The sequence below is a fragment of the Hermetia illucens genome, chromosome 2 (genome assembly GCF_905115235.1).
Source record: "Hermetia illucens chromosome 2, iHerIll2.2.curated.20191125, whole genome shotgun sequence".
Lineage (NCBI taxonomy): Eukaryota > Metazoa > Arthropoda > Insecta > Diptera > Stratiomyidae > Hermetia > Hermetia illucens.
Window position 1 is genome coordinate 136672948 of NC_051850.1, and position 23312 is coordinate 136696259.

The window sequence follows — 23312 nt, forward strand, 5'->3', positions numbered from 1 at the left end:
ATTTAGCAGGGCATTGCCAAGTCGGAGAAAATGACTATTCAGGAGGTGTTAAGTCGGCAGACGGAAAATCTGAAGGGGCGAGAAGCAAGTAATAAGACCTTGAGACCTTTAAGGATAGAGGTAGCAACAGGCATATGCTGGACGGCAAGGAATCTAACAACAGTGTACAACTCGCTTAGTGAGTCGAAGACAATAGTTCGCCAAGTTATAAAATTGATAAGCATAACACTTATGCGCATTTTTAGAAGCGAAGGAATTATAAGAAGCACCGCAGCAATTGGAAGAAATCAGAAGAAAATGCAAGAGTTTTGAGATAAATACTGACGGAAGAAAGAAGAAAATTGAGAAGTAAAAAGGATAGACGAGCAAGTATCATAGAGTGATCCAGTAGTGTTTATCGTTCGAGTGCTTCGACAGAAAAAAAACTGTATGGCAAGTAAGGCAAGGCTCTGAAAAAGTGGTAAAAGTAAAGGAAACAATTAATCTGGAAGACCAGAAACGAAGAGGAAGTTGAGATGATTCAACGGCCAAATAGCTAACATTTATGCGGCACAACGACAGGATCTTCTGCAAGTGGGAATATACGTGCTCAACATTTAGGAAAATGAAGGTTGTCAGGAGTCATACAAATTTCGATGGTTGTGTTATGAGCAATGACACGGGGCATCATTTTGAAGCATCATGAAGATGCAAGCAGTAAGAATTTGGAAATCCACGAAACGAAAGGCATATAGCGATTTTATTGGACCAGATGCCTAGGATCAGATTGGGTAAGATTATGTGATCAGCATGAGCTTGCAATAAGGCCAAAAATGCAAACACTAAGGGACATGCTGATATGGTGCAGCTCCTTCTAGGGCCAACTAATATTGTTACAGAGTTTACAGCCCGAGAAAGAAGTTGCAATTGAAATTGGAATGGGAGATTACGGAATTTAGTTATGACGATAACTAAATCGGACGAAGTTGACATAGCCGGACGAAAATGAAATTAGAGTACCCGTAGAAATGGGCCCGATTCGGAACTCTTGTCCAGGACGAACAAGTTTAGGTGCTCTCAATCTGACAAAAATAACTTTGGAAAATTATGTGTGACGTCAATGTGAATCGTAATAATGACAATTAGCCAGGACACCAAAATTATATAATACGGGGGCGAATATTTAGTTAGGATAATTATTAACAGATGACTCTAATGGCAGCAAGGAGATCTAGTCAAAGGCGCAAAGTAGTTTTCTAGTAAAGTGCTTGCATGCCTTTCTGGAATGTTCCGCAGGGTACAAAAGGGCCAGAGGTCCCCCATGGAGCCAGTCAAGTTTCAAGAGTAGACATAAACGCGTCGGTTATAAAGACGCCTCGAATAGTACCAGTTGAAGGCATTGTTCTTTAATTAATTGTACAGTATAGTTGCATAACTTGTGTGAAATAAACGTTTACATTAAAATTATAGAACAGGGTTTTGTCTAGTATAGCAAGTAACGTATTAATATGGTGTAGTGGCTCTCGTTCAGGAAACTGATGTCAGTTCGGTGCATCTTTTGTAACGCTGGTATATTAGAATAGGGTATTGGTTAACTGCGGGGCAGCTCATTTTCTGTACAAGGGCCGCAAGTTCCGTTAGAAAATGTGCAAATCGTTATTCCGTTTTTATTGCCGAGTTCGTCGGTGTGTTGCCAATCCAGTCCGAGGCTCCTTTCGTAGCTCCACCGCTTTGGTTTTCCCTGCAGGGTGTTCAATTCCACCCAGCCCCTCAACTGGAGAACCGATTGGTATAATTTGTCCTGTTTTCGGTGCGGCAGCCTCGCCTTCATCCTTCTCGGTGTGGTGTTTTTCATTAAGAAAGAACTCCCAACAATCGTCGCGTAGAGGTGAAGATAGGGTTTGGTAGTAGAACTGTTGGTGTTTGTTCAGTAGGCGTTTCCCAGTTTATATGCTCCACCGTGTGTTCCTTTCCACGTTTTGCCCAGCTCCCTCGAGGCCTTCCCAAGAAGCTTACACATCTCCTTTACTGTTCTGCGCTATGTGTTGCTAAGGGAAGCCTGAAATCTTTTTGTTAATTCTTGAAATGAAGCCGCCAGAAGTCTATTTTTTCATGGGTTAACATTTCTAACTGAACCATTTGACAGATACAAGACAGTACGATTTCAAAAGTTATTGTGATTTTTTTTTTTATTTATATAAACTACCTTAAGGAATTAACTTTTTAGGTTTTAACAATTTTCAAATAAGTATCTTTCATCTGATTTATGAGCTGCATTTTGGGTGGATGGATAAAAGGAGAAAAGAAACCGAATGTATTAGTGTAATATCTCGCTACTGATATCCTGAAATGAACTGAAAATTGTTGATAGTTTGATAAATTCAGTTTTTCACTTAATTTTAGACTTTTCGCAACTTCACAATGTACTTAACTTTTAGTGAATTCGAAAGGAAAAAATCCTCTACGCCACTGGTACTTCTGGACCAAAAAACATCAACCCCTCCTGTGTCTGTTATCGTGGTAGTTACCCCTTCTGTGCATAGGAATTTCTCCGTCCAAGAAATGCATTTGCGCACTAAATTCTGGATGATTTTTGCGGATAGCGACGGAGTTTGTCGTAAAGGTCCACCCGCACAAGAAAGTACTTGGGTCGCGTGCCTGCCACGTCGTTTGCCGCCGCTCAGTCGCGTCTTCAGCCGTCGCCACTAGTCGCAGACTCGTATCTTTTCTTCAGCGTCAGATTGGAATCACCTCCCGCCTGGGAAAGTTGTGTTTTACATCTTGGACGCATAGCATCTCAAAGATTTCAGATCTTGGTCTGTGAGCCCTCCTAGCGTTCAGTTCAGGTTCAGTTGTGCGGTTCCCTTGCTCCGCTCTGGTCCAGTGCATGTTGCGTCTTCGCTGACGAAGAAAGTCTTTCAGATACTGTCCAGTTCGCAAGAAATCGGTGCTCGTGAGCTGACTTGAGATCCCGATAAGGTAGAAGAAGGTGCATCGACGCCAGGTGTGCTCCGGTTTGTGTACATTCCATTGTATCCGCGAGAGGTAGATAGCGTTCCGTGCCGCGGTCGTGTATAGTGAGAAGTGCAAGAAAATAAGAGAAATTCCTTCAAAATTTCAAGAAATAGTTGATATTGAGTGTTTGCGAGTCTAGTCTGACTTAGCTCGATAAGAATTTTGCCTGTGACACCGGAAAATCCGAGAAAATCCTTGCGGTAAATCATACAATCTGTGAATAATCATCTGCGAGCCAGAGAACTTGAAAATCATCATCACCTGTGCGAAGGAACGCAAATCTGACGCAGGTACGCATCTTCTCTTATAACTGCTAACAGGATTTTCTCCAGCTTCCCATTCGTGAGATAGAGATAGAATCCTTGCTAGGGAAAATCGATTTTTCTTCCCCGAAAAATGTAGTCAGCCAGTAGCGGTATGACTAGGGTGTGTGGGTGGAATGCGGTAGCACGGGTTGGATGCCACATTTGGGGGGCATCAGACGCGACTAACTGAGCTAGAGGATGTTTATTCGACGGGCGCCTGATAAGTAACGAGACGTTTTTTTCTGCTGTGGAGCATCTCGCGTGGCATCCAAATACACCATCAGAAACAGAAATCTCAGATTCGGCAGCTGGCGGATAGATATAGGTACTTAAAATCAGAACAAGACCCCAGAATAGAAGTATTTCGGGTTTGGTGGATTCGCTGCGCACTTTGGTTCATCGATTCTGGAGTATTGGAGCTTACACTCGAGCGTTCTTGATCTTTTGCACTCATGAATTCATCTCGTCCAAGTCTTTTTGTATCTACGACCATGGTTTCCATGGCATTCGCTGGGATAAGTGGATTCAAAGTAGTTTCCGATTATCAAGAGGCAATTATGAGAGGTACATACAAACTGGAAACAAATTATAGAAAACATAAACTCTGGTCATGGTGTATTTGTAAAGGGGATGAAATTACAGAGCATTGAACTTGTTTAAACGAATAGGCTAGGCTTGAAGTAAGAAAGTTCAATGCACGGTCATCTTTATCATTTCTTGCTATTGATCTTGAAAACAATCAGAAAGTAAATGAATGGAGGAGTGTACCAACCCAAAAAAATCTTTATATGAATAAATTTCTTATCAATTTGAATAATTGCATGACAATACTAAAATAATTTATGTTGACAACAATTTAAAAATTACGTTTCTGGGTCAAATTACTCACTCAAGGAGAAATTCATATATTTCTTTCAACAATCTTTTTCTGATTGGGTTCCATTAAATGCAGATACTATAATCTATAACTTCGGCCGATGATTTGGAAAATATAGCAGTTTTGTTACTTATTCCCATTTGTGTTGATATTTCTATATCATCTACAGACTAAGTTTAGTTTTTCTAATTTTCGATGTCAAGTTCAATTGAACATCCGATCGGAGCCAATCTTTCTAGAAAAAGGAAAAAACTTTGTTAAAACTTTGAACTCGAACAAAAAGAGGATACTTAATATTTCATTAAAGCTGTTCACTTTAATTCAGATTTGAGTCGATATCATCTGCAAAATAGATAAAAAATGTTATCATAACTGAGTTATAACGATTCAAAGGAACCAAATACCCTAGAGAGTTATGAGAACAAGCAATTTAATCAGAAATGTAGAGCGAAGTTTATACCAATCCTTTTTCTCCCGTGACGACCGAAAATATCTCCAAAAAGGACATGCGAATGAACTGGAAACTCTAGCTGCAGCTTTGGTATGCTTTTGAATGTTGTCTTTTCAATCAATAATGAGATTGAGATACTTCTTTCCAGCCACCAATCGCGTGACTTTTCATCTGTCTGCATACCACAATGACAGTTTAAATTTTTTTCCTTAGAGACTTCAAAATAGACAGTGAACACCACACAATTTTCTATTCAAATTCCAAAAGGAATTCGAATTTTGTTCTTCAGTATGCGGTTTTGTGTCCCTTTAGAATTCAATAATTTCTTTTAGTTACTTAGAAATATATCATTGCGCTGTATATCATTTCTCAAATCCGTTTACAGCTTCTTGCTCCTCAGATCATGGCGGTTGGGTAACAGGATCTGTAAGCTAATGATCCTTACGCTTTTTGTTAGTTAAATTTCTCTGAAAAATAATTTATAGGTTTTTGTGTTCTTTTTGGTATGTGGCATATGTATATGTACGTTGGAGCCTCCAAAGTTTTAACCTGACCATTATTTACAATTATCCTCCCCTCCCCCTTGTTTTCTTCTTTTTCTTCAGCCTTTTTCCCGTTTACAAGCGGGGTGGGCTTGTCGTTTTCGGTTTCGCCGTTTGACTCTATCGAATGCCTGATCTGGGTGAATTCTTCAGGCTTTTAAACCCCCATCCAGCGTATCAAGCCACCGTTGCTTCGGCCTGCCTTTTGGTCGTTTACAATCGACTTCGATGTTCAGAGCAATCTTGGCAACTGAATTCTCGTTACCATGAATTACATGACCATACCATCGAAGACGCTTCTCTCGCAACTTTTCCACGATCGCGGATATCTTCATTTCGGATGTGATAAAAACGTGTCACGCACTAGTTCAATGTAACATCTTCATCTCCATTACCGCAAGACGTCGTTTACTGTCTTTTATAGTTGGCCAACACTCAGAACCATAGAGAGTGACAGGACGGACGTCATTGCGGTAAATTTTAGATTTCAGACGTTCGCTGATAGGTCGATCACAAAGAATACCAGTTGTGGAACGCCACTTCATCCAGCTCGCGTTAATGCGTGAAGCAATTTCATAACGCAGTTCTCCATTGCCTGATAGCCTTGACCCGAGGCATTTAAATCGTTCAGTTCTGGGCAGATCACTGCCGCTGATAGTGATTGTGCCTGTTCCATGGAGATCGGTCGTCAAAAATTCAGTTTTGTTTAGACTCAATCTGAAACCGTATTGCTTGTGGCGATCATTCCATTTTTAGACAAGTTGCCCGAGATCATTTTTGCTATCAGATGCTAGGGAAATATCATCTGCATAAAGCAGTGTATAGTCCACTGAACGGTGGATGTCCCGTGTAATGGTGTCCATAAGAAGATCAAAGAGGAGTGGTGAGAGGGCGCTTCCGTGATGAACACCAGCAGAGACACGAAGCAGTTTTTTTTTACACCCGCCATACTTCGAAATTTACTTTTCGGATCGTGGTAGAGCAGCTGAACACAGCCCACGAGTTTTTCTGGCACTAAGTGTTGTCGTACAGCATACCAGATGAGTTCGTGTGGCACACGGTCAAACGCTTTCTCTAGATCCAGAAATGCAATGTAAAGAGGGCGATACTTCTCACGGTGTTTCTCCACGAGCAACCGCGCAGCGTATATTGCGTCAGTAGTTCCGCAGTTTTAGACAAACGCGGCTTGATTCACGATTATTTCAACGACTTCGTGAATACGGTTGTCAAGAATGCGTTCAGAAATCTTCATGGTATGGGAAAGTAACCGGATCGGAGGGTAATTTGAACATTCTGCTGAACAACCTTTCTTTTCCATATTGGAACAGTGGTGCTTTCTTGCCAGTCAGATGGTGTTCTTCCTTCCTGAATAACCCAGTTAAAGAATTTACTGAACCACAAGTATTCTCGCCATCTATCCATTGCGGCTCGACGGTTGGTAAGCAAAGTGCCGTTCTTATCAGTAGCGCTACAGAAGTGTTCTGTGTACGTTCATTACGGCTTTTAGCAACTTGGTACAAATCTCTCTCGCCATCCCGAATGTCGAGTTTATCGAGTTCGAGTTTTTGTAATGGTTCGCTCGGGTGACAGCGACCGCTTTCTTTTCTTCCCGGTTAGCATTCTTATAAATTTGCCAACTAGCAGGCGTTTTATCGTCGAGAAATTTGTGGTAGAGGCGTTTCTTTTCACAAACCTTCATTTCAACATCATCATTCTAAAGTATCTCGCTTACCCGGCTTGGTGACCCCGAGTCTTATGAGAATATAGTCGATTTGCGTTTTACTGTTCCTACTGTAAAACGTAGGAAGATGAGACAATCGTTTGATGAACCATGTATTCATAAGTACAAGGTTATGGGTGTCCGCATGGCATCTGTTACCGTCTGCCTTTTCACCCACATGACCATTAAGATCGCCAGCAATGATAATATAGTCGTCAGCTGGCACGTGATAAGTCTTTTCATCGAGAAGTTGCCAGAAGGTATCTTTCTCGGCATCATGTCGACCTGTCTGTGGTGCGTACGCGGTGAAGAAGTGAATAGTGCGATGAGCTGATATATTGGTGAGCTTCATCAGCCGATCATCAAATCGTTCGACTTCTTTAATGGCATCACGGAAACCCTCTGAAATGGCAATGCCAATACCATATTGAGTGTATGGGTTACCAAAATAGAGAAGTTTATAGCCATTTTTACCGCATTTGCGTTCAATATCGCAGCTTTTGACGCCAGACCATCGGGTTTCTTGCAGGGCGCAGATATCAATACGCCTTTTCCGAGGGCTCTTGCCAGTTCCTCGGTCTTTCCAATTAGGATACCAACATTTATCGCGCAGGCACATATTTGTTTTGTTCGTTTGGTTCGGACTAGCTTGCGTACGTCTTGACGCCGTCCATTTGTCAAGAACCCTTGCCCATTTCTCGACAGGACCGGGGCCTGTCGTGCCGCGTCGATATAGGTGGACGCACTAGCATTTCTCCGAGGCTTGTGACTCAATCCCTGATGTTGTTCATATATTTTTTTACAAACAAAACCTTATTAAAATCGTTTCAATGTCTGTTTTCGGCGTTGGAAGATAGAAAGGTTTAAAATCTACTACTGGCTCCTGCCAGGAAGTGATGTGAGACCTCTACTCACTAAAACCCCAGCTTCTTCCCATTCCACTCTCCCCACGGAACTCCTATAAAGTATTGCGTCAGAATAGTTGCCCAAACTGGAGCTGCATAGAGTAGCACGGTATTGACTATCCTAGAAAGCAGAAGACGTCGACTTTCTCTTGGCTCACCAATGTTCGGTAGTATCCTCGAGATCATTGCAGCAATGCAAGACGCTTTAGTTGCGGTGGACTCACATGTGTTTTTTGAAGTTGAGCCTTCTGTCAATCATTACTCCCAAACATTTGAGCGATAGTTGGGAGTAAATTGTGTTCTTTCTCCTCTTGGTGATGGGACCTACTTCTGCTTTATATTCAGCAAAGTAATTGTTTAATTGATCACCGAGAAATTCGCAAATTCGAAGATGATCAAAATTATTGAAAGAAAGAAGGAGTCGAACTTAAGCTTAGCTTGAAATTTCTCCCGTAGTTTCAAATACAAATTTCTTCGCTCAGTTACGGAAGTGACAACTGGCTTCAAAATTGACAACTTAGATTTTTTAAGGTTTTGTGTGAAACAAAACCTTATTAGATGTCTGTCTGTCTTTTTTTTTCATCGTTGGAAGGTGCAAAGGTTCAAAACCTACTGCTGGCTCCTGCAATACAGTTATGTGAGAATCCTACTCACTAAAACCACCTCCTTCTTCTTCCACTCTCCCCACGGGACTGCTATAAGCATTGCATCGCGGGGCTGGATCTGTTCTTAACTGCGGAGCATAATTCTTCGCTCCCTTTCTTGCTTTCTTCGCAGTTCTTCATGCCCTAGCTATTGATGAATCATTTTCAGCTTGATTCCAAGCCACCGTTGATTCCAACATAAACTCCACTATATTTTCAGGTGTTAAGCGCCTGTCTGCGATCGCCTCCAGCCTAGTTCGGTGTGCTGTAAACTTTGGGCACTCAAATACAACATGCTCCGCATTCTCAGCCACGTTTCCATATCTTGGGCAGCATGGTGACTCGTCGTGTCCAAATCGATGTAGATAAGCCCGATAACCTCCATGTCCACTTAAAAACTGTGTTAGCTTGTAGCTTAGTTTTCCGTGGCTCCTTTCAATCCATCTTCGAATGTGTGGAGTGATACGGTAGGTCCAACGGCCAGTTTGTGCCTCATTCCAACTCTTCTGCCATTCTGCGATGGATTCCCGCCCTGCTAGTTGCCGTCGAAGTACAATAGACTCACCGATTGCATACATTTTGTCATAGAGACGCCGACCTTCATCCGCCGAGATGTCTATGAGGGTTGTCCCTGCCAGTAGATATGCTGCTTCTCCTGATGTCGTTCGATAAGCACTGCATACCTGGAGTGCACTTAGTCGATACGCCATTCCTAGTTTTCCGCAGTTTGATTTGTTTTCCAGAACGGTTGTCCAAACTGGAGCTGCGTAGAGTAGCATGGAACTAGTTAACCTTGAAATAAGACGACGTGGACTTTATCTTGGTGCACCAATGTTCGGTAGTATCCTCGAAATTGTTACAGCAATGGAAGATGCTTTATTTGCAGCGCACTCAATGTGTTTTTTAAAGTTGAGCCTTTTGCCAATCATTACTCCCAATTATTTAAGCGACTCTTGGGAGTAAATTGTTTGTTCACCAACTTTAATTTTCACGGTCGTGTCTTTCCTTCTTTTGCTGATTAGCACTAGTTCCGATTTGTGTTCAGCAACTGAGAGACCGGACGTTTTCAACCAGTAATTGATCTCCCATATCGCTTCATTTGGGTAGATTTCGATTTCGTCTAAACGTTTTGCAACTACTACTACCCCGACATCGTCCGCAAAGCCAATGGTTGTCACGCCGTTAGGAAGGCGTAGCGTCAGCACTCCATTGTACATAATTGACCACAGTAAGGAACCTAAGACAGACCCCTGTGGTACGCCGCACGTCATTGGGAATAATTTCTGTCCATCGTCCGAATCGCAATATAATTTTATAATTTGCTTCGAAGAAGAAATGCAACAACGATGCGTGCTATGTACTTCGGAGCCTGTAGTTTGGCTAGAGCCTCTACGATTTTCTTCCAGTTTGCAGTGTTGAATGCATTTTTTTACATCGAGTGTCACCACTGCGCAACATTTGTCATCTGGTAATGCAGCGCGAGCCAGGCCAGTCACCATGTTGATTGCATCTACGGTTGATCTCCCCTTACGAAACCTGAATTGCTTGTCGGATAGGCCTTCTTCCTTTTCCGCAACAGCGAGCAGCCTGTTGTATAATACTCGTTCAAATAGTTTACCAATGGTATTGACCAAACATATCGGTCGATATGCGGAGGGGTCACCCAATGGTTTACCTGGCTTCGGAATAAGTATCAACTTTTGCAGCTTCCATTGCTCGGGGAATTCTCCTTCTCTAAGGCATGCCGTAAAAACTTTGGCAAACATACCTGGCTGCCACTCTCGGGGCGATATTCGTCTGTCTATCTATCTGTCTCTCTGTCACACCTGATTTATTCGGAAACGGCTAGACCGATTGCAACGAAAATTGGTATGAGCATGTGATCTGTTTGGAAGCGAAGCGCGAGCTTCCGGTATTCCAACTTGTTTCTTGTTTTTCAAGGACAAAGGCTAAGTCCCGTTCACAAGCGTGGACGGCTCGTCCTGATCGGTTGTGGCATTTTATTTTATCAAAGGCCTGATTTGGATGTTGTCGCGAGGCGTTCAAATCAAAATCCACCGTTGTTTCAGCCGGTCTTTTATTCGCTTATCATCGACTTTGAAGTTTAGACTAATTTTGGAGAGTGAATTCTGATTGGCAGGAGTTACATCACCACACCATCAAAAACCACCCCCTTTTCCAACAAACCTTACCGTCTCTCTATATCATTTTATATGGAATCAGTGCAATACAGGCGTAAGTGGGGCCCTTAATGCCAAATAATAGGAAATGAAGCAAAAGTGCTAGAGCTACTACACAAAACTAACAAAGCTAGAAGATTTGAAGATCGTGTTATCCCTTCCTAGTGCCATTTGGAGAAAATTTCCAGTCTAGAAAATGTATAAATGAAACGCAGAAAGCACCCGAAATTAAAACCCATTTAGCTTAACCAACTTAATGCTCCAAAAGCAATCTGCATAATTAGTTAATGTGTAATATTCAGTTAGTCTTTCAGTTATATTTATACGGTGAGCGTCTAGATAGGCCATAGTAGACCACCTTCGATATTGGTTACTAGATTCACCAGATCCTTCTTGTGGCACTTTCACATCAGACAAAAGATTTTGGTTTCGTTGTTATTCAATTCGCTATCGAAATACTTGGGTCACTCAAGTGCATATAGTGCAGGGCGAACAGGTGAATATGGTAGGATATGGGAGCAAATAGACATCATCCACCGCATGCAATAACCTGAAATGCTTATTTGTTTATTTATTTGTTTTTCCCTCCGTCTACTTGGCTTTTATTCCACGAAAAAACTTTCGACACTGGTCATACGTTATATTTTGGAGACGAAGTCATCTAATCACAATTTAAGAAATTTAACTGAATTTTAGAGGGGGAAATTGACTGTAATATTTTTCTCCGAACTTCAGTCTTCTTAATTGCTGAGTCCTTTGTTCACTCTTATTTTTAAAGACTAATGAGGGTTTTTGCATATTCCTTGAACTGTGCCAAACAAAACTTCTTTCAATAAATTTTAGCTTCATGGAAGCGCTGACAGCTCTTAGAAAATCCAACCGTGCATCCTTTATATCAAGCATCCTTTAAATTCCTAGGCAACTAGCAGGTCTTTTTTCAAAACATACGCATTTCTATTTATGGTAGATATGTATGAGCAATGGAAAGCGTCGTAAATTGTGTACAAATAGTCGCAAACATGCATATGTATACTGCAGTAAAGCTGAGAACTTTGATGTTTTACTAAACGCACCGTATTTTCATTTCCGTTTAATGAAAGGTTTTGATGCTGATTCTGCTCTGCATAAAGCAGGACCAGAGCATGCTGAGTCTACGAACTTGTGAGACCAGAAAATGGCTGAAGGATTTTCATGCGATAGACAACCTAGATTCTTTTAAAATATGCATCTTTTACTATGAAAAACAGGGGGGAAGGGAAGAGATTTTCGCTCCTAGTGCTTTGTTCCCCATGCCGTAAATTTATCATTTCGAATGGCTCTTGAAAGTCAAATGCTCACCGGATACCAGGTATGTTTATTTCCCTGCTGCCGCTTCCCTTCTAAAAGATTGACAGTGAACTAGTACCACTTGAAAAGAACTCCGCATCTGGTCAGAAAATTTCAGGATTATCCGCTTCCTTTGATTGAGAAATTTATTTCAAATAGGTTATGTGCCGACATAAAAGTATTCCCCAAACTAACGCACAGCCCTGGAAAATTCTAATGTTTGAGGAAAAATCTATTGACCCTTCCAAATTTCGAACAAATTTTGAGCAGTGGAAAATCTCACTCAAATCCATTCAAAAAACGCACCTGTAGGTCACAAATAAATTTGCCTAGCTAAAGCTCATCGCTAGGATTCCTCCCTCATCGTAGCCCTCTGTATTCGTAAATGGATGTGTAAACTCACCTTTTCATGGTACCTTTGATAATTCAAAGGAAGGATGGAATGTTTGAGGCGCATAAGCCCAATGCAAAAACGAACGTGTTAGTAGCATAGCAGCTTTTTCTTTAAGAATTTAATGGAAACTGGGTTAGAATTTTCGCTAGCAAAATACGCTTTAATTTACTTTCTCTGTGGAATATAAATATTTTGCGTGCAGGATTTTAAAAGAGATAAAATATTTCAGTATCCAATAATTTTTGTCATTTATTCTCAGACATGTAAGAGGATAAAAACTTTTTCTGCAACCATCAATTTTGGGATTATCTGCGAAATGTGTAGAATTCCTCCACTTTACTGTCTGATAACGTACCACCTGTCTTACAATGACTCTAAAATGAAATTCAAAATATAGGAATCTTGCCGTAGGGCAGTTCTCGACATGAGACATCCCTGTGATCACTAACGTTGCAGGATGAGTTTGAATTTAATCTCGACATTTAAGGGGGTCTTCCAGTGTGTCGGGTTGGAGAAATCGATTTTTTTGCATGAATTGTATATACATATAGTGGAGAATATGTTGGCAAAGGGATTTTCCGATTCGTTCAGAAATTACAGGGTTAAACAGGTAAGGAGTTTGCAGCCGCGGCTAGAGTACTCGATGAGAAAGAGCATCGAATCTTTTTTTACCTGTTAGTTTTTTACCTGAGCCTTATAAATTCGAATACAGGTATAAATATAAAAAGATGGAAAACCAATCAATTGTCTAAACTTATTTACTGTTTGGAATAAAAAGGATAATCCAGTCTAGAGTGAGCACTGAAAGGCTTTCAAGCTATACTCAGTTATATTTCGTTGAAAGTATTGTGCTGTTTGTGTGTTCAGAGATTTTTTTAAATGGATCGTACAAAGGGAGACCGCTTTAACGTTCAATGTCATGCTCGCACTAAAAAACAAGTATTTCATGGGAATCGATACTTATCAGAGAAGAAAAAGGACTTCCCATTAACATCAGCAAAGAAACTTTTAGCAAGCAAGAACATGGATGTTCCAATTGCGACAAGTTTTGTATATTGGCTTTTGCTGGAGTTTTCTTCGGTATTTCTGCGAATTTCTGCAAATAATAAAATATACGTGGTAGTAGAAAGGGAATGCGTAGGACATGTCGAGAAAAGAATGGGAACGTGGCTTAGAAATGCAAAGAAGAATCACAAAGGCATTGGTGGAAAAGGGGCTTGAAAACTTATTGATAAGGTTATTAACGACCTCACTACATTTTTTGGGCTAGCTATTCGTTGAAACGCAAAGGAATAAAGCAAGAAATTTGGGCAACTTTCTTCCATAAATGTTCTACAGATGAAAATCCTTAGCATCAAAATTGTCCAGCAGGCGAGGACAGTTGGTGCAAATGGCGTAAAGCGGAAGCTAAAGGAGAACTGGATAGTTTCCACCACGAGAAGGCACCTTTGACTGAAGAAGTTTAAACAGTCATCAAACCAATCTACGAAGATTTGTCACGAGATGATCTCTTGAACATATGTTTAGGAGACCCAGAATAACAAGAGTCGTTAAATGCATTAATCTGGACTTCCGCTCCTAAACACCTTCATTCTGGGGCCAAGGTCGTAGAAATAACCACTTTTCTGGCTGTAATTATTTTCAATGAAGGATTCAATGGCATTCTCAAAATCCTAGTGACAATGGGATGTCCAGTTGGTCACATATGTCAGGTTTATGCCGACCGCCGTAATGAAGCGCGAATTTGGCGACGACGACTGACCTCGCTAAAAGAGCCGCAATTGACACCAGAGAGCAACAATCGGCCTTATAAGACTTTTTTGAAGAAACGGAGGGTGCTCTCTATGGACCAGGTATAGCAGATTAATAGTGAGTTAACATTTTACTGTTGCTAATCACATTTAAATTTTCAAATGCGTTTTTCTCGAAACTGCATCTTGAAAATCGGCTGCCACCATAGCTCAAAATCTATCCAACCAAATTCTTTGATATGTTCACGACTTCTTTAATACATATTTCTACGGTCCGAAAACACCTTTTTTTGGAGATGGGTGCATAAATTGACACGTATTCTAAAAACTAGCTACGATATCAAGCTAAAAAATTTATCACATATAGTACAGATATCAATAAACATCTTTATCCAGTCCTCCAAAATAATTTTTCAAAAAAGGCAAAAAACGGCCTTCACACGGGATGACCCCCTTAAGAACTTTATATAATTATTTTAAAAATGAGAAGACCATGCGGGATAATTCGAAATATAGTCTATGGAAATGAATATGGATTTACAGTATTTCTACGGGAGTAGGCCGGGTAAGCCAATGATTTCAAGTAGAATAGGGGCAACTCATCAAATGCAACCCATGCTCTGCCAATTTGTTTTTGTTGGTTAAGGGAGTCCTGATACCACATTTTGTTGACAGCGGCAGTTTCGCTGGTTATAATTCGTAACCATGTTATGTTTACGGATGAACAACCAACACGTGAGCACCAGTTACAGTCACATTATTTCTGGAGCAGAGATTCCCTCTGAGTCTACTTCAACTCATCTTACTTCCGTCATTCCATATAATGCTTAAGACCAAAATGAAGTAAACCCTATAGGACAACAAAGGAAGTCTTGTAAGGCGGCTACAAACGACACTTTATCTGATTAATCGAAAGTAATATAATTATAACAAATGCACTTTGAGTTAAAAACGAACGACTTTCTATAGATTACTCTCCGTTAGAGGTAGTTTTGAATGGAATCTTAGTCAGCGACATGAAATGGATTCCATGACTCGTCTATCATCAAGATCGGCACCCCTCTGAAGGCTGAAAGTCTTATTTAACTTTTACTAAGGAGAACTACTGGGTCCATTACCCAAAATGCTATTCTTTTACGTAAGCGTCGGGTCAGCAAATACAGCGTAGTTGAAGCAAGTAGAAAACCACAAACTCGAACATACAACTTTGACCTATGTTAACTTTGTTAGTAAAACTAGTATCATTCTGTACATAATAACCTAAATGATTGCAAAATTTAATTTTTCTAGGAAGAACTTAAGGGGGTCATCATGTGTGAAGGCCGTTTTTTTTTCCTTTTTTAGAAATTTTTTGTGTGAAGAACTGGATAAAGATACAAATACAAATTTTTCATCAGATATTTATTAATATCTTGAGCATGCGTAGTAATTTCTTCAGCCAGATGGCATAGTTTATTATTGACATACAGAGCAATTTATGCACCCATCTCCAAAAAAAGGTGTTTTTCTGCTGCCACATTCTGCGACCATTTCAACGAAAAAAGTAAATGACATTTTAACGTAAAGACTTAAGATTATTAAAATTTGATGTTTAGCCATAAAATCTTATCTGATCATTAATCTGCTGTAAACCTTAGGTTTCTTTAAGAAACACATGTACACCCTTGGATTCAATTCTTGTCCTTTTAGTGAAGCCATTCGAACGTCATTCGGAGCGATAAATACGCGCTTTATTACGGCGATCGACATACATCTGGCATGTGAGTTATTACGTGTTTAACACTATAATTTCCGAACGGCTCCGTATATCGAAAAATCACTTTGCCCATGTATTCTACACTATTTCTGGATACAATTGATGCAAAGAAAAAAATCGATTCCGCTTAACCGACACACGGGATGACCCCCTTAAGGAAGCTTTCAGCCAACTTAATTATTTGGGTAGATATCGAAGAGCGAAAGGGGACCTACATACCGTACAGTGACAGCTTCTTGATTTTTTTTAGATTTTCAGTTGAGTTGGTTCTGATAAAAGGTCCGTGAACGAAATTATCAATTTCTAACTCCCGCACTTCACTATTTTGGACCAAATGTCAGAACTGAGACCAGATTTGAAAAGCACTATTCAGTATTCAGTGACAAAAACCCCACCCCCCTTAAACTAACCGATGTTACTCTCTGCATGCGGGAGGGGGGAGGTTCACAGTCGCCACTTTTTCACCACATCTCGCATCGAAGGAAGTAAACGTTTCTGAGAAAAGTGAAATACAGGCAGACAGACAGGCAATAAGCCGATTTTAATAAGGTTCTGTTTTAGAGGAAACCTTAAAAAAGCTTGCGGATCGCGCATTGAATAGAAGAAGAAAGATACTATTCCTGCCATAGATAATCATTACAATGAAGATGAAGTTTTTTCTTGGGATCAGTGGCATAACTCGATATGATCCCATTTGAAATAAGGACATAATGTTGGAGCTATCATGGAGAACTTACGAAACAGGTATATGGTATTGGACAATCAAGTAATCGATGTAGATGAAAACTTATTAACGAAGATTGTTCAGAACATGCAAGTCGATGAGAAATGATGCAAATACACCGAAACTACGATGGCTTGATACACTAGATAGTAATCAAAACACCTTTCGACTTCACCCCAATTAGGCTTACGACCGTAAAAAGTGTCAAGCTCAATTTAGATGAGCCGATTCCGCAATCTAACGGGATAAAACAATTGCATAATTCTGGGAATGGTTTAACCTTAATATATTGTACCCATTCCTGCTAAGTTGCATCTTGGAAGTTCATTCAAGTTTCAGTTGCTTCTAGAATGAAATCTGATATTATTATCATCAGTCAACTCGACCACCTCAATTGATCTAAAGATGCTGTCTTAGTATTATCATTTACCCAGCAACCAAATTCAAGACCCAATTGTGAAACAATTTTCGATTAGTTTGTTCAGTCCGCCATGGTTTAGTTTTTCTGCCAAACATAAACATGACATACTGTTCTGTAGAAATGGGTAGAAGATGTATGTAATATTACAAAAGTCAAATAACCTTAAAGTATGATGTTACATTACCATCACCGAACGCGATCCAAATATTACAACATCACCTAACATTACCACATCATCCAGCATTACCGCATCACCTAACATTACCGCGCAAGCTTTATAGCATTCTCAATCATCATTGCATTACAAAAGTGATGTCATAATATAACATCATTAACATTAGCGCTTTTCCTAGTACAAGTCACAAGGAGGCAGTTGTGGACGTCGACGTCGAGTATCGGGCTGGCTTTGGTCTTGCTTTAAGTTGGCTTCGGGCTGCTCTTGGGCTAGTCTTAGGCTGGCTTTTTAGCTGGTTTGAGGATAGCTTTGAGCTTGGTTTAAGTTGGCTTCGGGCTGGCCTTGGGCTGGTTTCGGACTGGCTTGGGGCTTGTTTTAGGTTGGCTTCGGGCTGGCTTGTGGACTGATTTCGGGCTGGCTTGTGGACTGATTTCGGGCTGGCTTTAGACTAGAAAATGATTTGGGCACCCCAAATCATTTGCATATTAGAATTAAGTAATTGATTTGTAATGTTATCCCGTGGTAATAAGTGTCGGTTGCTGATTGATGTGGGAAGGGGGTGGTTTACCTGATATTACCCCAGTACAAGTGACCGAGCCAACTCTCGCGTGCTGATATCGACTGTCAGTTACGAACCTGTTCTCTTGGCTGACTTTGCTGTGAAAAGGTGCTTTTGATTTTGTATATATTGGGCAAATTTTAATTATACCAAACAAAGATAATATATATACTTCAAAAAGCCCACGGACCCTCTTCCCGCCCAACCGGACCGAGGGGCGACCAACCTAAGGATGGGCTGAAGGCAACATCCAAAGGCCCGCATCACAGCGATGATGCGTTTTAACGCAAAGTGTGTGCGACCATGCGAAAATGTATTGCTACATCTCGATTGTCGCAAACACTTCAGCCAATGACGCGGAGGTCCTACACTACAGAGACATGGATCTTATATTGAAGACAGTGCGGATCAAGACTGAAACCCATTAGGTCAGATTGTTACCGGACAGGACTCTTCGGACTATAGCACAGGTTGCAAGGATAACTGCTTTTTGCATCTCCATGTATAGTCCAGCCCTAAGATCGAGCGTTTTCAGCGCTTTATGTAAGTTCTGCGGGACTAATCCCGTCGCTGAAATTATTACTGGGACTACTTGGATCTTTTGTAGTCTCCAAGTCTGCTTCATATCATCTGCCAAGGGGCCGTAGTTCCGGATTTTTTCGTGCTGTTTTTCAAGAGTGTTCCGGTCCAACGGTACGGCTACATCGATTATAAAGCACGCTCGTTCTTCCTTCAGAAGCAGAACTAGATCGGGTCTGTTATGATTAACACTGTGGTCGGTGGCAATAGTGTGGTCCCACAGTAATTTGACCCGATCATTTTCCAAGATTCTCTGCGGAGTATACTTATAGTAAGGATGGTAGGTTGCCACTAAGTTATACTTCAACGCAAGGTTTTGATGGAGAATCTTGCAGACGGAGTTATGACGATTGGTGTACTCGGTACCGCTCAACATCCTGCACGCAGATGTTATGTGCTGGATGGTCTCCTCTTCACAGTTGCATAACCTACAACTGGAGTTGGTGATTGAGGAGTCGTGAAGAATGTACCGTTTATAATTTTTTGTTGGGAGCGAAGCATCCTGAATTGAAGTTAGGAATGCTTCGGTCTCATAGAAAGGTACACCATTTGTCAACCATTTGTTGGAGGCTTCGATGTCAATGCCTGACAACAACAAATTTTTTATATGACCTCCGTGAATGGGTTTCTCTTTCCACATGTCTATCTTCTGTTGGACTGAAGTAACATTCGACATGGGATCCCATTCTCTGCTTCTCAAGTTCAAAGGAGATAATTTATTATCTGCCATGACGGTAGCCTGATGTATTTGGCTAGAGGATTGTTTCTCATAGAAAAACTCACGAAGAGAATGCACTTGATTGTAGTGCAACGTTTTTAAATCAAGTACCCCCCTTCCTCCCTGATGACGTGGGATAGTGATCCTCAATTTTTCGGCAGCTCTATTGTGCATGTTGTTGTTTGCAAGAACTACCCTTACCCGTCTATTGACAGATTCTAAATCAGTATTACTCCACTGTATCACACCGAAAGTGTATAGAAGGACGGGAATGGCAAAGGTGTTGATTGCCATGATTTTATTTTTCCCGTACAGCTCAGTTTTAAGGACAAGATCCAGACGCCGCTCAAATTCCCCCAGCAACTTAGATTTCATAATTGCCACAGCAGGTGTTGTTGCTTGCAATATGCCGAGGTATTTGTAGACGTCGTCCGAATCCATACCCTCAATTCGGATGTTATTTTGGCTGTATCCTTCGTTGTCGGTGTGTTTTCCCCGAACAATTGTTTTTATGCAACATTTCTCCAAACCCAACTGCATGCCGATATCCCTGCTGAACTGGATGGTGATGTCCAGCAAGGAGCGAAGTTGGTTCTCGTCTTTGGCATACAATTTGATGTCGTCAATGTACATCAAATGGCTTAATGTACATTTCGACAATATGCCATGCTTGACTTGGAACCCGTATTTGCTTTCATGCAAAAGATGGGATAGCGGATTCAAAGCCAAACAAAACCACAGTGGGCTTAGAGAGTCGCCTTGGAAAATGCCACGCCTGATTTGTATCTCTCCTGATGTTTGCGAAGATACCGATAGCTTCGTGCTCCAATTCTTCATTACTGTTCTCAGTAGAAGAACAACATTCGGGTTGATTTTATACAAGCGTAACACTTGTAGTAACCACGAATGTGATATGGAGTCAAAGGCTGATTTATAATCGATGTAGGCTGTCGAGATGTTTCGTTTTTGGTGGACAGCCTGCTTTACAGCTACCGTATCGATTATAAGCTGTTCTTTGCAGCCTCGGGAGCCTTTTGCGCATCCTTTTTGCTCCTCAGCTATCAATTTATGAACATCAAGATGTTTTGAGATGTTCGCGCACAGAACTGAAGTGAAGACCTTGTAGATGGTAGGAAGACAAGTAATTGGTCGACATTTTGAAGGGCAAGAGACACCCTGTTCCTTGGGGATGAGGAAAGTTATCCCCTTGATGAAAAATGGTGGAACTAAATCAGGATCGGCAATCATCTGATTAAATTGATTTGCCAATATCCTGTGAGTGCTCTTGAACCGCTTCAGCCAGAAGTTGTGAATTTTGTCAACTCCTGGCGCCTTCCAGTTACCTGCCTTGTCAAGGACTGCTTTAACGTCGACTTCAGTTACGTCAGGCATGGTCATTTCGGGGAGGGCCTCGCATGAACGCATAAGGTGTGGGAGCCACGCTGCTTCTAAATTGCAACGACTGGATTCGCTCCAAACACTTCTCCAGAAGTCTTCTGCCTGATCCAGATTGAGGTTACTGTCCCTACCTGAGTTGATGAGATTTTTGTAGAATCCTCGTTGGTTCTGGAAGAACAAGGTGTTGTCTGTCCTTCGCTGAAAGCTTTTCTGATACCTACGGATGCGATTGGAGCATACCGCGAGTTTCTGCTTCAGCACCTCGAGGATTTCTTCGATTGGCATATCATTGGACAGATGGTAGTTTCCAATGATGTTCGCAACGCATCTGTGCACTCTTGGTGATGGATTTCCAAGGAGTGCTTGCGTCACACGACCAATCTCCTTTCTCAACTTTTCGACTCTTTTGTTGAGTCGAAACACCCAGAACGGTAAAGTCCTTCCGCGCATACCTCTGTTATTCGCTCTAAGATGTTGGTTATGGAGACGAATAACCGTGGCAGCTGCAACGTAGATCAGGCTGTGAACCTCTGTAGCAGTAATCTCGCTAGCCAAACGATCAGCCAAAATTCTGTCAACGGCAGCAATGATGTTAGTAGTTGCCGAAGTAAACTTCAGTTTTGGGATCCTTGGCCTAGCGTCTGGGAGAATCTCAGCATACTCTGTGAATGCGACCTGGAATGCGGTCAAAGCCTCATTATAAATTGGGTCGACATCCCCAGTTACTAAGCTTCTCCTGACTACTGGATTCATGGAGTGCCTTACAGGTGGAGTACTTGTGTTACTCCTTTGACTAGTCCGGTAATTTGATGACTCCAGCCCGAGCTCAAGTGAAACCTCTTGGAAGATTTGTTGCCTAGTTGGTAAGGCAACTCGGTTGTTATTCACGATCACTCGGTACTGGTTGACGACGTTCTGTTCCGGAACATGACTTAGCTCCGGAAATCGGGTTATGAACGCGTCATGTAGTCGATGTCTGTACCCTGATGGATTCCGTTCCAAATCCGTGACACGGTAATAGGCGCGGACGATAAATTCGTTGAGTTGGTTCGTCCAAACCATACGACGCCTAGGTCTCCCGTCCCTGGTGGTTGACGGCATAACCGCCAAAACATCCAAGGGCGAAGAGCCGCTCTGATGTTGTTGAACGACCCTTAACCGTGTTGGGTACTGTCTTCGTGTCCCTGGGGTCCCATTTAAAGAATTTAAACCAAAGTCCCCAATTTTATTCCCACGAGTAATGGGGAACCAGTCAGCCCTGCAACAGAGCCCCAATGTTGCAATGCCCCATGGTTACCTCCAAAGGTAGGGAAGGTATTTGGAGGGGAGCCGCTGAAATACAGTGTAACGTCACTGCAATTCATCCGATAGGCGCGTCGATCCCTTCACCCCGGATTACGGATTTGTTAAGGAGGTTTACTCCCCCTGAACGGGAAGAATCGGTAAGGGAGGACGAACACAAAGGGAAACGTTCTGCTTGTCCGCGGCTACTTATTTACAAGATTAACTTGCGATATTCGTAGCTGACCCGGTGGGTCATGTCATTATCCGCAACCCATGACACGCGCCTGGTCGCATGCAGCTCTGCGTTTGCAACTCAGGTGAGGATAAACCTGGTACGCCAGGTATATATATATATATATATATATATATATATATAAAGTAATGCTTGTTCGCAAAAATCATGATTCCCTGTTTTTTGCTCGTGAAAGTATTGTACTATGCTATATCCTTATGGGATTTTCTGTTTTTTTTCTTCTCTTACATGCAAGGTTAACTCTATCTTCTTTGAATTTTTTTTTGACGCTGTCATGAATGCCACATTTTGCTGGCAATAAGTAATATTTGTTACTATGGGCTGCCGAATGGTAATATTTAATGTTGATTATATAACATTGTATGTACGGCTAAGGAAATATCACCTTTTTCAAAAACTGATATGCTATCATATTACTTTCTAAGTCGGACGCAAGTTGAACGGCAGTGTAGCGCAAGGTGACGCAGGAAAGCAGGAGCTGAAATTGTCTGCATGCAGATAAAACCAAAGTTAAGGCGTAATTCTATTGCCTTTGTATGAAATAATGTACGGCATACCTGCTTATCTATATATCATGATTGTTGTTTAAGTACGGAAAAGTGCAATAATATCTCCTACAAATTTTTGGAAGAACAATTATTAAAACAAAATTCAAGATAAATTTGTAGTTAGGAATGAATTTTGAATATATAAGAGCAGCATTCAGGAGATTATCTCGTGTAAAAACCGTTCTTTTTTTCGCTTTTTTAGATTTTTTTTGTGAACTGAATAAAGATACAAATGCAAATTTTTCATCATGTATTTACTAATATCTTGATCATACGTAACAATTTTTCCACCCCAGCATCATAGTTCATCATTGAAATATAGACCAACTTATTCATCCATCAGCGGGTCCCACGCTAGAGAACGATGTGTTCATCTTAAAGAAAAAGAAAAAGACCCTGCGTGTGAACATTCGTTGTTGCATTCATTTCCCTGCTACACAGAAAGTCCTTTTCTCACTAAGCTGCGTCTTAACCTGCGCCGGCCCTAGACTGTTTTCTCGACAAAACCCTATTACAAGTGTCTCTTTGTCTGTCTGCCCGTGTGTCTGTCTGTCATATGAACTTGTCTCAGAAACCGTTGTTACATCTGTTGACACGAAAATTTGGTGAAACAACCACGCATGTCGTGAGTTACATCATTCTAGGTTGAATTCAACGGCAAAAGGGTGGTGTAGCTCCTAGACCTGTAATTGCGCTAATATAGGCTTTAAAATAAGCAGTACACTGGAAAGTTTGGTGGAAACCTTGCTATAATTAACAAAGTTACAGTAGGTTAAAATTTCCTCCTTTGATCAAATTAGTACTCCCT

General features: G+C 41.2%; 1 protein-coding gene across 3 annotated transcripts in view; it reads left to right on the forward strand.

Annotated features, from left to right (window-relative positions):
- Positions 1 to 2684: 2684 nt before the first annotated feature.
- The window catches only part of LOC119648266, a 327059-nt gene continuing 306431 nt past the window's right edge, over positions 2685 to 23312 (forward strand). Inside the window, exon 1 of one of the 3 annotated variants that reach the window (XM_038049919.1) lies at positions 2685 to 3284. The gene's annotated coding sequence lies outside the window, so the exon portion shown is untranslated. The remainder of the gene's footprint in view (positions 3285 to 23312) is intronic. The other 2 variants (XM_038049920.1, XM_038049918.1) reach the window with 2 other exon arrangements.